Below are 14,503 nucleotides of genomic sequence, written 5' to 3'. Positions count from 1 at the left end.
ACTGAGCCGTAACCCGCCTCCCAAAAACAGAGGCACCAGCCTCACTGCCTGCACCACGCGCCGCGGCCAGCCTCCTAAGTGTCGCTGCCCCAAGACCCATCAACTCCACCTCTCCTCTTCACCAAGCTCGGGCCGCGGTGCCCAAGAACAGGGCTGCGACCCCACCTGGAACCCAGCAAAAAAAACCCTATTTTCTCCCATTAAAACCTCATCAAACTCTTATCAAATTAACCCAGAAATCACAACCAATCATCCACTCATCATACCCACTAGTTCAACCACAAAACCCAAGCTTTGATTCATATAAAACCACCTCAATAACCTAGTTCTACAATCAAGAATCCAAAGCTTTAAACTATCCTTAAAAACAGATCAAACCAGAAAATCTCAAGCTAAAACCTTACCTCAGACTAGTATTGAATCATCTTCAATGGTTGAACTAAGGTCCTAAGCTCCAAACCTTGATCTCCTAGCTTGAATCCTTAAACTTGCTTCAAAAATTTAAAAGGAAAAGAGAAGGAAGAGATGATCGTGGAGGAGGAAAGAGCTACTTTGTTTTGCTTAAGCTTTCTACAGCCTTCCCTAGTAAAATATATCCCTTGGTCAAAATACCAAAATAGCCCTAGGTTAAATAATTCCTTTCAAGGCTAGCAATGGCAAAATCGTCCTTTCATGTCCATCTCGTTAATTATAATTAACGTCCTCCAATTCCCGTTATTCTCAATAATAAATCATATCTCATTACCCTATAATTCCCAGTAATGTACTAATCATCAAATTACCCCGAGACTCACCCCAAGCCCAGAAAGTAACCTTGTTATGACCAAACTGCTAACTTGTATTGAAAGACCGTCTCATGCCGAATAGCTCGAACAAATCCACATTATAATGTGGCCTCATCCATAATTCACCAACATGCATGAAAATATATAAATATGCCCTCAACAGGCTAAATTACCAAAATTCCCTTATAATGAAAAGTGGACTCACATGCATGCATTTATCATCATATACTAATATAATTCACATAATCATGCATATAATTATTTAATTGCATAATAAATCAATTATGGCCCTCCCGACCCCCTAATCTAGGCACTAAGCCACATTAGGGAATTTGGGGCGTTACAACCACCGCTAGAGGAATTTAGCAATGAAGCTATTTTCACACAAATGAATTTTATGCTTGAATCTCTTCCTGGTAAGCATGTTGGCTACAATGGACAAACAAGGAAAGGTACAAAAGGGCAAGTTGGTTGGCGTAAAAAAAGTATTTTCTTTGAGCTCCCATATTGGGCCAATATGAAGTTGCAACACAACCTAGAAGACATGCATGTTGAGAAAAATGTATGTGATAGCTTAGTTGGCACAATAGTCGAGTTGGAAAATAAGACCAAAGATACAATTAGCGCTAGAGTAGATTTGGAGAAGATGATAGATAAGGTCAGAATTGCATCTGAGAATGGTAAATGGTTGAATAGAAAAGCTTACAGCAAAATAAACATTTATTCTTGAAAATTGGCACAAGCTTTGTCGATTTTTGAAATCAGTCAAATTTCCATATGGGTTTGCAGCTAATCTAAGGAAGAATGTGATTGAAAATGACAATAATATTACTGTGTTGAAATCCCATGATTGTCATTTCATTTTGCAACGTCTTTTGCCAATTGGTGTTCATTCATTCCTAGAAAAACCTATTGCCAAGACCATTATTGACTTGTGCAGTTTCTTCAAGATTATTTGTGCTATAACTCTGATTGTTTCAGATTTAGAGAAAGTGAAAACATCAATTGTTGAAATTCTTTGCGGACTAGAAATCATTTTTTCGCCAGCGCTTTTTGATGTCATGGTTCATCTAATGATACATTTGCCTCAAGAAGCAATAGATGGAGGTCTAGTACACATGAGGTGGATGTATCCCTTTGAGAGATACATTAAAAAGTTGAAACATTATGTGCGTAATAAAGCTCGTTTTTAGGGGTCCATAGCTAAGGGTTATGTGGTCGATGAAGCATAAACACTCTGTTTTATCTACTTCAAAGGGGTGGAAACAAGGTTCAATCATCCAGATAGAAATGTTGATGCAATTCCATCACTGAAGAAGTTGTCTGTGTTTCAATCTCAAGGTCGTACGATCGGTAAGAAGACATTAAAAACTTTGGACGGTGAACTTAAAAAAACTGTTGAGTGGTACATTTTCAACAGCTGCATTGAGATTCTCCCATATATTTAGTAATTACTTCCATCACACTTCCAATATATTTATCTAGTCTTCCATTTATTCTTTCAAATTTTTTAAGTCTTCCATATTTTATCTGTGTAGAGAGCACAAGCAGGTCCTTTTATCTAGTGGTGCTAAAAACCTAGATCAATTACAGAAAAAGGAGTTCCCCACGTGGTCTTACAATGAGCTTTACAATCTTCGACAAGCAGGACCTGCAGAAGATTTAGAAGAGTTATTCTCCTTAGCAAGCTACTCCTTTAATCTTGTTTCTTCATACTTTGGGTGTACTATCAATGGAGTTTGATTTTTGTGTTATGATATAGATAAAAATTTGAAAACTCAAAACTGTTGTGTCTCAGTACTTAGAGTAGACAATAAAAATTTCTACGGGAAATTAGAAGAGGTTATAGTGATGTCATACCTTGTTGGTTATTCTGTTGTATTTTTTATGTGTAAATGGTTTGATACAGATCCTACCAAGAGTAGGATGAAGCATGAAAATAATATAACCAGTATATTTATGATAGGAATTTCCTGACAAAATGGAATAAAACAGTAGAAAAAAATGGAATGGTAGAAGAAAATACTGAATTATATTAATTACCAACATTTCGAGAGCTTGGTTCTCTCCAAACAGGTATTAAAACCTTTACAAAATAGTTGACAACCCCCACTCTCTACAGCCTAACCTTTTATTCTAATAGACTAGGAAAATACAATGCACTCACCCACACTCTAATACAACTCAAATAACTAACTCTTAGATTTTATCCCCTGATACAGCCCCACTGTTATTCTACTTGTGCTTCCTAGAATACACATAAGTGAGGGGAGGTCTATCAATACCCCCTGCCAAAAGTCTCACCTTGTCCTCAAGGTGGAAATGAGGGAATTGCTGCTGTATGACCTGAAAATCTTACCAAGTGGCCTCAAATTCAGGAAGGTTGACCAATTTGATGAGGGCTTGTGGCTGAATCTTGTGTGTTCCAGGACAAAAATCAAGGACAACTTCAGGTTCCAATGTCCATTCCAGTTCTGTTGTCAACCCAGGAGGAAGACTAGTAGCCTATTTTTGTGGCCCGAGCGCTACCCGTAGAAGAGAGACATGGAAAACAGGATGGATGATAGCCTCGGGTGGAAGCTTGAGGCGGTAGGCAGCTGCCCCAACTTGTGCCAGCACTGGAAATGGGCCAAAAACCGAGGAGACAGCTTCTCATTGTGACGTTTGGCACCGATCTTTGACGATACGAACGAAGCTTCACATAAACCAAATCACCAAATTTGAACTCAACATCCCGAAGTTTACGATCAGCCTAAACTTTCATCCGCTGGTGAGCTCGCTAAAGGTTCTGTTTAACCAAGGAAAGAATGTCATCACGCTTGTGCAGGTGCTACTCTACTGCTGAGACCAGAGTTGTGGCTGCTTCAAAGCGAATCAGTGGAGGGGGGTCACGGTGATAAAGAGCTCGGAAAGGAGTCATGCCTGCTGAAGAATGAAATGAAGTATTGTACCAATACTCACAGAGGTGATGGCGGGGCAGATCCTCCTCGAGATCCAACACATTTAGAGGTTGACTGTGAGAGAGGTAATTCATGCACTATCCACTCTTTTTACTCATAAATTAACCTTATAACTGTATATGTATAATTTAAAATTATGCACGTGTAAAATAATAGTGTCTGCAATAAAAAGGCGCGACATCAATAAAGGGATATCAACCCGAGAGGCTAGGGCTGCCTTAGGTAGACCATTACCCTTGAGTGGGATGTTTGAGGAAAGACGTACAAGGAAATTGGTGAATATTCCCACCATTTGTCTCAGGAGATCGACTTTCTCATTCGACAAAATGTTGATCCCGTCTACGATCAATGGGATAAAGTACCAAAGGATGTTAGAGATCGAATACTTCCTCGTCTATAGATTATTTATATCTTACTTTTCGTAATATGTTGAATTTAATATTAAATTTGACTAATTAACTTAATTTATTTTAATTTATGATGATTTATTCGATATTGGTCTCACTCGCTATGGGGCAGAGCACCGAAGTGGCATTCTTCTCGACATTCAACGATCTTGCACTGATCGTTACTCAGAATGGAAGAATGATTTATCTACTTACATAAAGAAGCATGGTCGGAGACATGCTCCTGATGGTTTGGTAGAAGAAAAATAGAAGAGGGCACTAGAGTATTTTGATCGACTTGAAGTGAAGGTAAAATTTCTTTTTAATTTAGTTTTGTTAATATAACATATACATAATTAACATAATGTCATTTTGTAGAGGCGCTCTGAGATTAACGTTGCAAATTGAGCCAATAAAAAACAAAATAGCTTCCAGGGTTCGCAGTCTACGCCAACTCTTCGTTATAAGAAGGTTTTTTTTTTTTTTTTGTTAAATTTAAAAAAATTCATTTATTTTTATTAACTTTTTCAATTTTTTTTTTTTTTGTATTTTAGTGCGATATGCAAACTGGCCATCTCTCAGGCGTCCCAGAAACTTGGATAGATACCAAATATAAAGAAGGAAGAGGTTGGATCAGTCAAGTAGCATATGATAACTATGTAAGTAATTTTATATATTGTATATTTTTCTTACTTTGCTTGTAAATTTGTAATAGTTATATTAAATTCAGTAATACTGGAAAAGCTGATGGAGGTACGTCACATTCAACATACACAATATCCTATGACCACCTCCAATGTGTGTACTGCCACAATAGAGGAGGACGATACTGCCCTTGTTGAGAAAGTCTTTGGACGCCGTCGGGGCCATCAGACATGACTTGGTCACAGGATTCCCTCGAGGGCGGAACGTGAAGTGACTGACACACTTCAACCACCGTCACCGCCCCTTACTCCACAAGAGATGCGAGATGTGGTCCAACTTCTCCGAATTGTTGAGGAGTACATGGCTAGGCTTGGTGGAGCCTTAGGTTCTGGATCTTCTGAGCCAGGTGATGGTCAGGATCCAACAACTCCTAGTCAATAGGATTACTTTATGTATTTTGACTGTTGGAGAATATTATTTATGACTTTATACTTTATGTAATTTGACTTTAGGAAAATATTATTATGACATTTATTTAATTAAACTTTACTTTACTAGAACATTATCTGTATAAAATTTTATGATTATTAAATTTAATTAGTGATATATTTATTTTTCAATAAAAAAGATCAAATAAATATATAATAATTATAGCAAAAAAATGCAAATTAAATAAGAAATTAGGGAAAAGTCGTCGCTAGAGGCATTGAGAATATGGTAAAATAAAGTCCTCTCGCAACGAAATCTGAGGAACTCTAGCGACAACATTTTTCCCTGCTAGAAGCTCTAGTGCCGGCATTTCCAGAGTCGTCGCTAATTTAAAAAATTTAGCGACCAAGCTCCAGCGACTACATATAGCAACGACACAATCATCGCTGGAGGCTCTAGCGAAGAAAACAATACTTGTAGTGACGAAAAAGTCATTGCTAATACCCCTGATTGTCGAATCTTATCACAAGAAAATATTATTTACAAGATAAAAAAAGGGCTCCAAGTTTGAGATACCAAAAATCACTTATTTTAATTTTTCCCTTAGACACATATATAATGCACTAAAGCTTTATTCAAGTAAAGCAATATCAGCCCCCATAATCCAATTTTAAAAAATTAAATCAACCTAGTTAACAAAATCTTGATACAACTCATCAATAAATTAATGGCCTAGATTGATTTCATCAACAAACTTTCAAGCATTAGTCTAAAATCTTCATCTTGGCTTTAAAGAATTTATTTATTTTTGTAAATGATTATCTAGGTTAACAAGATAACCAATGAAAAAATGGAGCACAAAGATACAATCCACCAAAAAGGCGCACTACACTAGCTTAGCTTTGGTTAAGATAAAATATTGATCAAATAGAATAAAAATTATATTGCTTGAAATATGTTGTCTTTATATATATATATATATATAAACACAAACACGAGACAGAGTAAGGTATACCTTATTCCTTGGTTGCTTGAAATACTCTATGTTTAAGGGCATACTATTAATACTTATTTCCACTTTACTACTTTCACTTTCTTCTGAATATTTTGGAAGTCAACATTATAAGCAAACTCTTTGCATTAGGAACCTCTGCCTCTGCCAAAGCTTTTCGTTTCTTCTACTGTAAAATAAAAATTAATTATCATTCACATTGTGATACTTTATGATATGAATGCCTAAATTCCACTTCTTATTAATATAAGAGCTTAAAATGGAATTAGGATAGTGTTAACACACACCAAAGTTATAATAATAAAACAAAAAAAAAATCAGAGCATCTAGTACGGAAATAACAAAAGCAGTAATAAGAATAAACCAAAGCCATAGTAACAATAACCTACAACAAGAATAAGTCTGACTGAACATAATACTAGTCTACTAACAAGAATAAGAGTTTCAGACCCTTTAAAATACTATGCTCTATGCAGTTCACACAAACTCACATTCCTCTTTTGTGGAAGTAAATATATTTTGCTCATTGTGATTTATATTGAAATATGAGTACGTGAGAGAGCTCAATAGGAACAAAGGTATTGGAAAAAAATGATCTATTTATGAAAGACAAGAACCCAACATCAAAATCAAGTCTATACTTATAAGTCAATGCATTGCATAAAATGGCAGGATAACAGAAAACAATACACGATTTTCCACAAATATGATCTATTATCATATTGACATTTGCAAGAAAAAAAAAGATTAGCTTTAATAAGTGTGATAATAAGAAAAATGGTTTTAAACATGCCAGGTGGGTGACATTCTTCTAGCAGTTCTTAAACGATTCTCTCATGCAAGGTTCCAGTAACAGTCAAGACAACATTGTGTTTGCCAACATATATGGGAATAGATTCAAATTCAATTGTTGATTAAATAACAAGTACCAATCAGAATATGAATAACATAACCTAGACAAAGACACTTACATCATATACTTGAGAGTGCATTTCTCTACAACCATAGTTGTATGCAATGAGGATGGTTGTGCAAGCAATTACTAACACATAAGCATAAAGCTAATTATTTGTTTGTATATCAACTTCCATTCTTTCTTAGTTCCATATATCCTTGTAAAAGTACAATTCATTTTTTTTTTAATTCGACACCTGTAAAACAGGGTTACTAATTTACTCCTTCATATATCCCTGAAGCATCAATACCATAAGCAATCTCATCTACATAATATCATATCTGAAGAACAAAACAAAATCATCATTGTAACAAAAACATAGCAAGAAAGATTTGCTTTTATATAACTTACTATATTACTTGATATTACTCACAATGTAGTATGAAATACTAGAAATGAAAGTAAAAGCACAAATAAGATCAAATCTTAACAAAATATAAATTTTAACTTTAAAAATATTAGCCATTTAGTTTCAGAAAATTAACCATGGTCACTTAATTTGATACTAGCGATAATCTACATATTTAAAAAGAATTATGTAGTTCTAAAGCTAATAACATTTCGCTAATATAAAGCATTATTCAAGAAGAAATCAAAAGCGTAGCCTATAGTAAATATAAAAGGGCAGAGCTTAGAGTCTAAAAAAAAAGTACTATGTAACATTTATTAATGGACTTAGTTCGCCTCATAATTTTGAGATCAATTACTAAAGAAAATATGAAGATGCTTTAAAAATTGCTAATGAAACATGAACCATTTAAGTATTGAAAAATTGATTCTTTCAAACAAAAAACTTATATATATATGTGTGTGTGTTCAAAGTCAAATGTTAAATACAGTGTAGAGATTAATGAAAGAAGAAGATGAAGATTGTAGAGAATCTTTACAGTGGTACCTCTCGAACCAACCCAATAAAAGATTTTTCAACTCTTCTCAGTCACTGTTTTCCAGATCTTGCCTTTCTTTCAAATCCTTCTTCTTTGACATAAATATATATTTATATATATATATGTATGGCAATGCTCAAATATAGAGAAATCAAAAAATCAAGATCATTTGCCCAACAATCTACCCCGAGGATGCGGGAAGGCAGTGATAGGAGCATAGTCATTATTATAAATTATTTTGGAGCCATGTCTATTTCATGGGTGACCCTGATTCTTTACAAAAATAAATATCTAGTGTTTGAATTCCTAAAAATGTCACACAATAAATTTAGAAATCATACTAAGAAAGCATGGGAAGAAGAATATATAAGAGGATACGAATGTGGTAGAGGAAAATAACTTATCGTAAATAGATCATTCCAAAAAATGTTGCTAAACCTTCCACTGAAAGAAAAGAAATAAAAAGAAAAACAAGGTAGAGATATGAGAAATGGGAGAAGCTTAAACCTAGGACTAGTAGCAATTGGATTTATGGTCAAAGATCAAATGAAGATTGATTTAGGGCAGCAGATTAGAAGGAGGGAAAATTTGGGAAGAGAAAAGAATAAAGAGAGGCAACTGTTAATATTTCTAACATATGAGCATTATAACATTATCAATTTTGAAATCAATAACAATAAACCATGCTCATGTAATCTGCAAGATCAAACTTTATTTAGGGTATTGAATTGAATATATAGAGATAAAACATACCTGATATTGAGTCTCCAATGTTCATCTTTGAATCTCTCACAATCTACACAAAGATGATTAGAAAATAGCAATACAAGAGAGAACTTATGGAGAGCAACCCTTACCAAAACCACATGCGTATATTCACCCAACAACATATATGTTCTATATATATGTCTCGTATGTCTTCTTACCCTAAGGGGTATATTGGGCCTATTGGGCTTGTATTATTAGATATGGTGGACTATGGTTTAATGGGCCAACCTATAGTCTTTAGGGTGCTACCATGTGCCTCAATTGCAATTAGATTAATATTAATCATCCCATTATGGTCTTTAACTATTCGTAGGCACTCTAGAAAATGATTGTGATAATGGAATTATGTTTGTAATTATATTAGTCCATATAAAATTATAACATTCTCCCACTTGGACAATATAATCAAACCACCATAATATTGTCCATCACAAAAGACAGTCTAATAAATCATATATAATATCATATCGATAGGATACATATATTATTTATGATTCGGTCTTGAAGACATTCAAATACAATAACAATCATTAAACCAAACATGCATGTGGTACATTAATTTGAGACTATGCGCATTCATCTCCTTTTGTACCTGTCACTTCGATGAACAATAGTATATACATATATAAACATATATACATAACAGGAACAATAAGTAGTGACTTCAATTATCATTATGCATGTTCAGAACAAAACACAAGCTATAAGAAATCCATACAAAATACTAGCATGTTCAATACATAAATAACAAAACTCCCACTAAGCTCAACAAGCTAGGCTCTTGACAATCTCATTCGGGCAACGTGCTCTAAAAACACACATACAGGTAAGCCTTTCGTTAGTGGGTCTGCTAACATGCTAGCGGTAGGCGTGTACTCAATAGAAATGAGGGACTCAGCGACTTTCTCTTTAACAAAATAGTACTTTATATCAATATGCTTTGAGCGAGAAGTACTCCTAGTGTTCTTAGAGAAAGCTACTGCTGCGGAGTTGTCACAATACAATTTCAGCGGTCTCGAAATAGAGTCTACAACATTCAATGCTGAAATGAAATTCCGCAGCCATATTGCTTGACAAGTAGCCTCATAACACGCCATATATTCTGCCTCCATCGTAGAAGAAGTTGTGAGTGTCTGCTTGACACTTTTCCATGAAACAGCTCCTCCAGCCATCATATAATTGTAGCCTGAAGTGGACTTTTTATCATCCACGCATCCTGCATAATTGGCGTCACTGAACCCAACTATATCAAGAGTGTCAGCTCGCCGATAAGTCAACATATGATCCTTTGTACCCTAAAGATACCTCATGACTTTCTTAGCCGCTTTCCAATGGCTAAGACCAGGATCACTCAAGTATCTACCCAACACGCCGACAACAAAAGCAATATCAGGGCGTGTGCATACTTGAGCATACATCAAGCTACCATCCAATGACGCATAAGGAATGACTTTCATTTCATCTCTCTCTTTATCATTTTGTGGACATTGGGCCTTTGAGAACTTATCACCCTTCACTATCGGTGCCTTCCCAGGAGAACATGCATGCATATTGAATCTTTTCAAGATCCGATCAATGTAAGTCTTCTGAGACAAACGAAGAATGCCATTAGCCCTATCCCGAAAAATCTGAATCCCAAGTACATAGGAAGCCTCACCAAGATCCTTCATATCAAAATGGCTAAACAAAAGTTGTTTTGTCTCAGTCAACAGATCAGAATTATTAGATGCAAGCAGGATGTCGTCAACATACAATACTAGAAAAATAAAGCTGCTCCCACTGACCTTCATGTATATACATTGATCTACTACATTCTCCTTGAAGCCATTTGCAGTGACAATCATATCGAACTTGAGATACCACTGTCTTGATGCTTGTTTAAGCCCATAGATAGACTTTTTGAGCTTGCTAACCATGTGTTCTTTGCCAGACTTCTCAAAACCAATAGGTTGAGTCATGTAAACATCTTCAAATAAATCTCCATTCAAGAAAGCAGTCCTCACATCCATTTGATTGAGTTCTAGATCAAAATGAGCAACTATAGCCATAATAATTCGCAACGAATCTTTGGTGGAAACAGGTGAAAATGTTTCTTTGAAATCAATACCTTCTCTCTGGCTATAGCCTTTAGCCACAAGCCTAGCCTTATACCTTTCCACTTGCCCATTTGAGTCACGTTTGATCTTATACACCCATTTGCATCCAATGGGTCTGCAACCTTTGGGTAATTAAACCAACTCCCAAACTTCATTTTGTGACATAGAATTCAACTCATCTTTCATTGCATCTATCCACAATACAGATTGAGGACTATTCATAGCTTCTTGATAGGTAACCGGCTCAAAAGTGTCTCCTACATCAAACTCATGTTCCTGTAAATAGACAAGGTAGTCATTAGGAATAGCAGACCTGCGGGTTCTCTGTGATCTTCTCACCATAGCTTCATCATCCCCAATATCAAGATTTTCACCTTGTTCTTGATTTTGAGGTTCATCATGAGTTTCTACCGGAATCTGTTCAATCACAGGGTCATTAATAGGAGCGGAAGCGACAGGTACAGGGACAAAAATACGTTCTTCCCTGAAAACAATTTCTCTTAACCCTTGACTTGAACCAAATTCATCCTCAAAATAGATAGCCCTATCTGATTCTATAACCCTGGTGGTGTGGGATGGGCAATAAAATCTGGAACCCCTTGATCCAATGGTGTAGCCCACAAAATAGCCACTAATGGTCTTTGGATCAAGTTTCGTAGACTGTGGATTATAGGGCCTCACTTTTGCTTTGCAACCCCAAACATGAAAATGACGCAAGCTTGGTTTCTTACTTGACCATAGCTCATAAGGCGTCTTTGGGACAAATTTGCTGGGCACTTGATTCAAGATATAAGCTGCAGTCTTTAATGCCTCACCCCATAAAAACTCTGGAAAACTAGAATGAATCAACATGCATCGCACCATGTCAAGAAGAGTGCGATTTCTCCTTTCAGCAATTCCATTCTGTTGGGGTGTTCCTGGCATTGTATATCTTGCATCAATGCCACATTCCTGTAAGTACCTAGCGAAAGGCCCGGGGTTCCTTCTACTTTCATCATAACGTCCATAATACTCTCCACCTCTATCAGAATTAACTGCCTTGATCTTCTTCCCCTTTTGAAGCTGAACTTTTGTCTTAAAAATCTTAAACGCATCTAAAGATTCAGATTTTTCACGAATGAGCTCAACATGGCCATACCGGGAAAAGTCATCAATGAAGGTGATAAAGTATTTATAACCACCCATAGTAGGCGGAACAAAAGGCCCACAAATATCAGTATGGATCAACTCCAACAATTGTGTGCACCTATCTGTTTTACTTCTTATAACCTTGGCCGTTAACTTTCCTTTAATACAATCAACAAAGGCAGTAAAATCTGAAAAATCTAGATCTTGAAGAACCCCATCTTTCACCAACCTTTGCATTCTATCTTTAGAGATATGGCCTAAACGTTTGTGCCACAACATAGAAGATTTTAGATCTAACCTTGCACATTTAGATCCTACAACAGCATTAAGACAAGAAGTAGAAGAAACAGAAGCAACATCATGCAAATCAAGTTTATATAAATTTCCACATAAAGTTCCATTTCCAACCAAAGGAGAGTCACAATACAAAGTGAGTTTTCCAGTTCCAAAAAGAAAACTATATCCAAGCCTATTCAAAATAGATACAAAAAATCAAATTCCTCCTAAAAGCGGGTATGTGAGCAACATCCTGTAACTCCAAAAAATGTCATGTATTCAACTGCAATCTAACTGTCCCCAAAAACACTATTTGGACTTTTGTATCATCTCTCATGTACACATTCTGCTCTAGACTACTCGCTCTTCTTTGACTTGTCACTGCCTGCAAGGAATTTGTAAAATGAATTGTGGCTCTAGTATCTAACCACCAATAGTTTGAGGGCACATCAATAATATTGGATTCTAAACAAACCATCACAAGACAATTACCTTTCTTCTCTAGGTGAGCTTTGAGCTTTCTACAATCAGGTTTCTTGTGCCCAAAATTCTAGCAAAAGTTTCACTTCTCTGTGAAAAACTCATTCTTATGACCATTAGAGGATGAGCTGGACTGTCCATTCCCTTTAGGACTAAGTGCCTTTTTCTTGGGAGGTCTTTGGTTACCAGAGTTATTGGAAGTGAACTTTCTTTTGTGAGGATTGTTTGGGTTCGTCACCATGGAGATACTTTTTGCCCTACCTTTTCTCATGTCCTCCTCTTCCTTGGCAAGAATAGCAGACATCTCCCCAACAGTCCATTGCTCCTTCTGAGCATTGTAGCTTGATCTGATTGAATCAAACTGAGATGGAATGTTCTCCATCACCAACCACACCATGTAATCCTCACCAAGGTCCATATCCATGGCCTTAAGTTTATGATAGTGGCCCATGAGCTTGTCAATGTGAGCCCTAATGTCACCTGAACCATCGTAAACAGTGTGATGCAGCATGTTCAAGTGTTCATTCTTCTCATTCTTTGAGAATTTCTTATACTTTCCTTAATGGCAGCAAGAAAATCTTTTGCATTTTTAGACTTAGGAATACTATCACGAATGGATTCGTCCATGTGATATCTCATAAGCATCAAGCAACAACGATTGGAGTGTTCCCAGTCCTCGTAAGATTTCTTATCCTTCTCAGTAGCATCATCAGCAGGCTTAGATGGTTCATCAATTCTCAAGGCCAAGTCCATTTTCATGAAGGTCAAGTTCATCGTGATATTTTCAATCCACTGCTTGTGGTTTGTTGCATTCAGCGTCAAGACGCCAGGAGATCTAGGAATGCTTACAGCTGAATGAGAAACAAGAGCAATAACTATTAAATACATGTTATGATAAACCATGTCATTTGTGCTCTTTTCTCATCAATATATGATCGCAAAATAACAAATGATCATTATGTATGCTAGAGTTCTTAGACAAACACACAAAATAGAACTCATACACAGGTAAGAACAATCTATTAAACATTATAATCAAATACATTAATTTACTATCAACAGGATAGATAAATTGTGATTCATAATGTTTAATAAATTTTCTTCACCATATTAAGCATCCTTACCAAGAAATTATTATCGATAGGATAATTAATTACTTATATAGATCTTAATGTAATTTTGGAGGAAAAAACACAAAAATTTAAATAAATAATTATTTAAATGTTCCTCTTTACTAAACAATTTACATGCTTATTCTTACGACAGGAAAGAAAATAAACAATAATTTTTGACAATATATAATAAGATTTATGCCACAAAAGATTAAATATAAATACAATTATGAAACCAAATCTATGAATTAATCTTGTGCATAAACATATACAAATAGTAGGATATGAGAATAGGAGTGAAATGGTAAAAATTTGGCCAAAAAAAGACCCCTCATGCGCCCCAAAAAGCTTCGGTTTTTTTTTTACCCAAAAACGACATGTAGTTTTTTTTTACCCCAAAAACGACATGTAGTTTTTTTTTAACCCCAAAAACGACATGTCGTTTTTCTGAAAACGACATGTCGTTTTTCTGAAAACGACAAAACAAGTATGCTGAAAAACGACGTGTCGTTTTATAATACCTATAAAACGACATGTCATTTTTTGCCTGACAGAGGCAAAACGACGTGTCGTTTTTGTTGTCC

Source organism: Humulus lupulus, chromosome 6 (assembly GCF_963169125.1).
Source record: "Humulus lupulus chromosome 6, drHumLupu1.1, whole genome shotgun sequence".
In the NCBI taxonomy this organism is placed as follows: domain Eukaryota; kingdom Viridiplantae; phylum Streptophyta; class Magnoliopsida; order Rosales; family Cannabaceae; genus Humulus; species Humulus lupulus.
The sequence above is the reverse complement of the archived record's forward strand: the minus strand, read 5'-3'. Positions refer to the sequence as shown.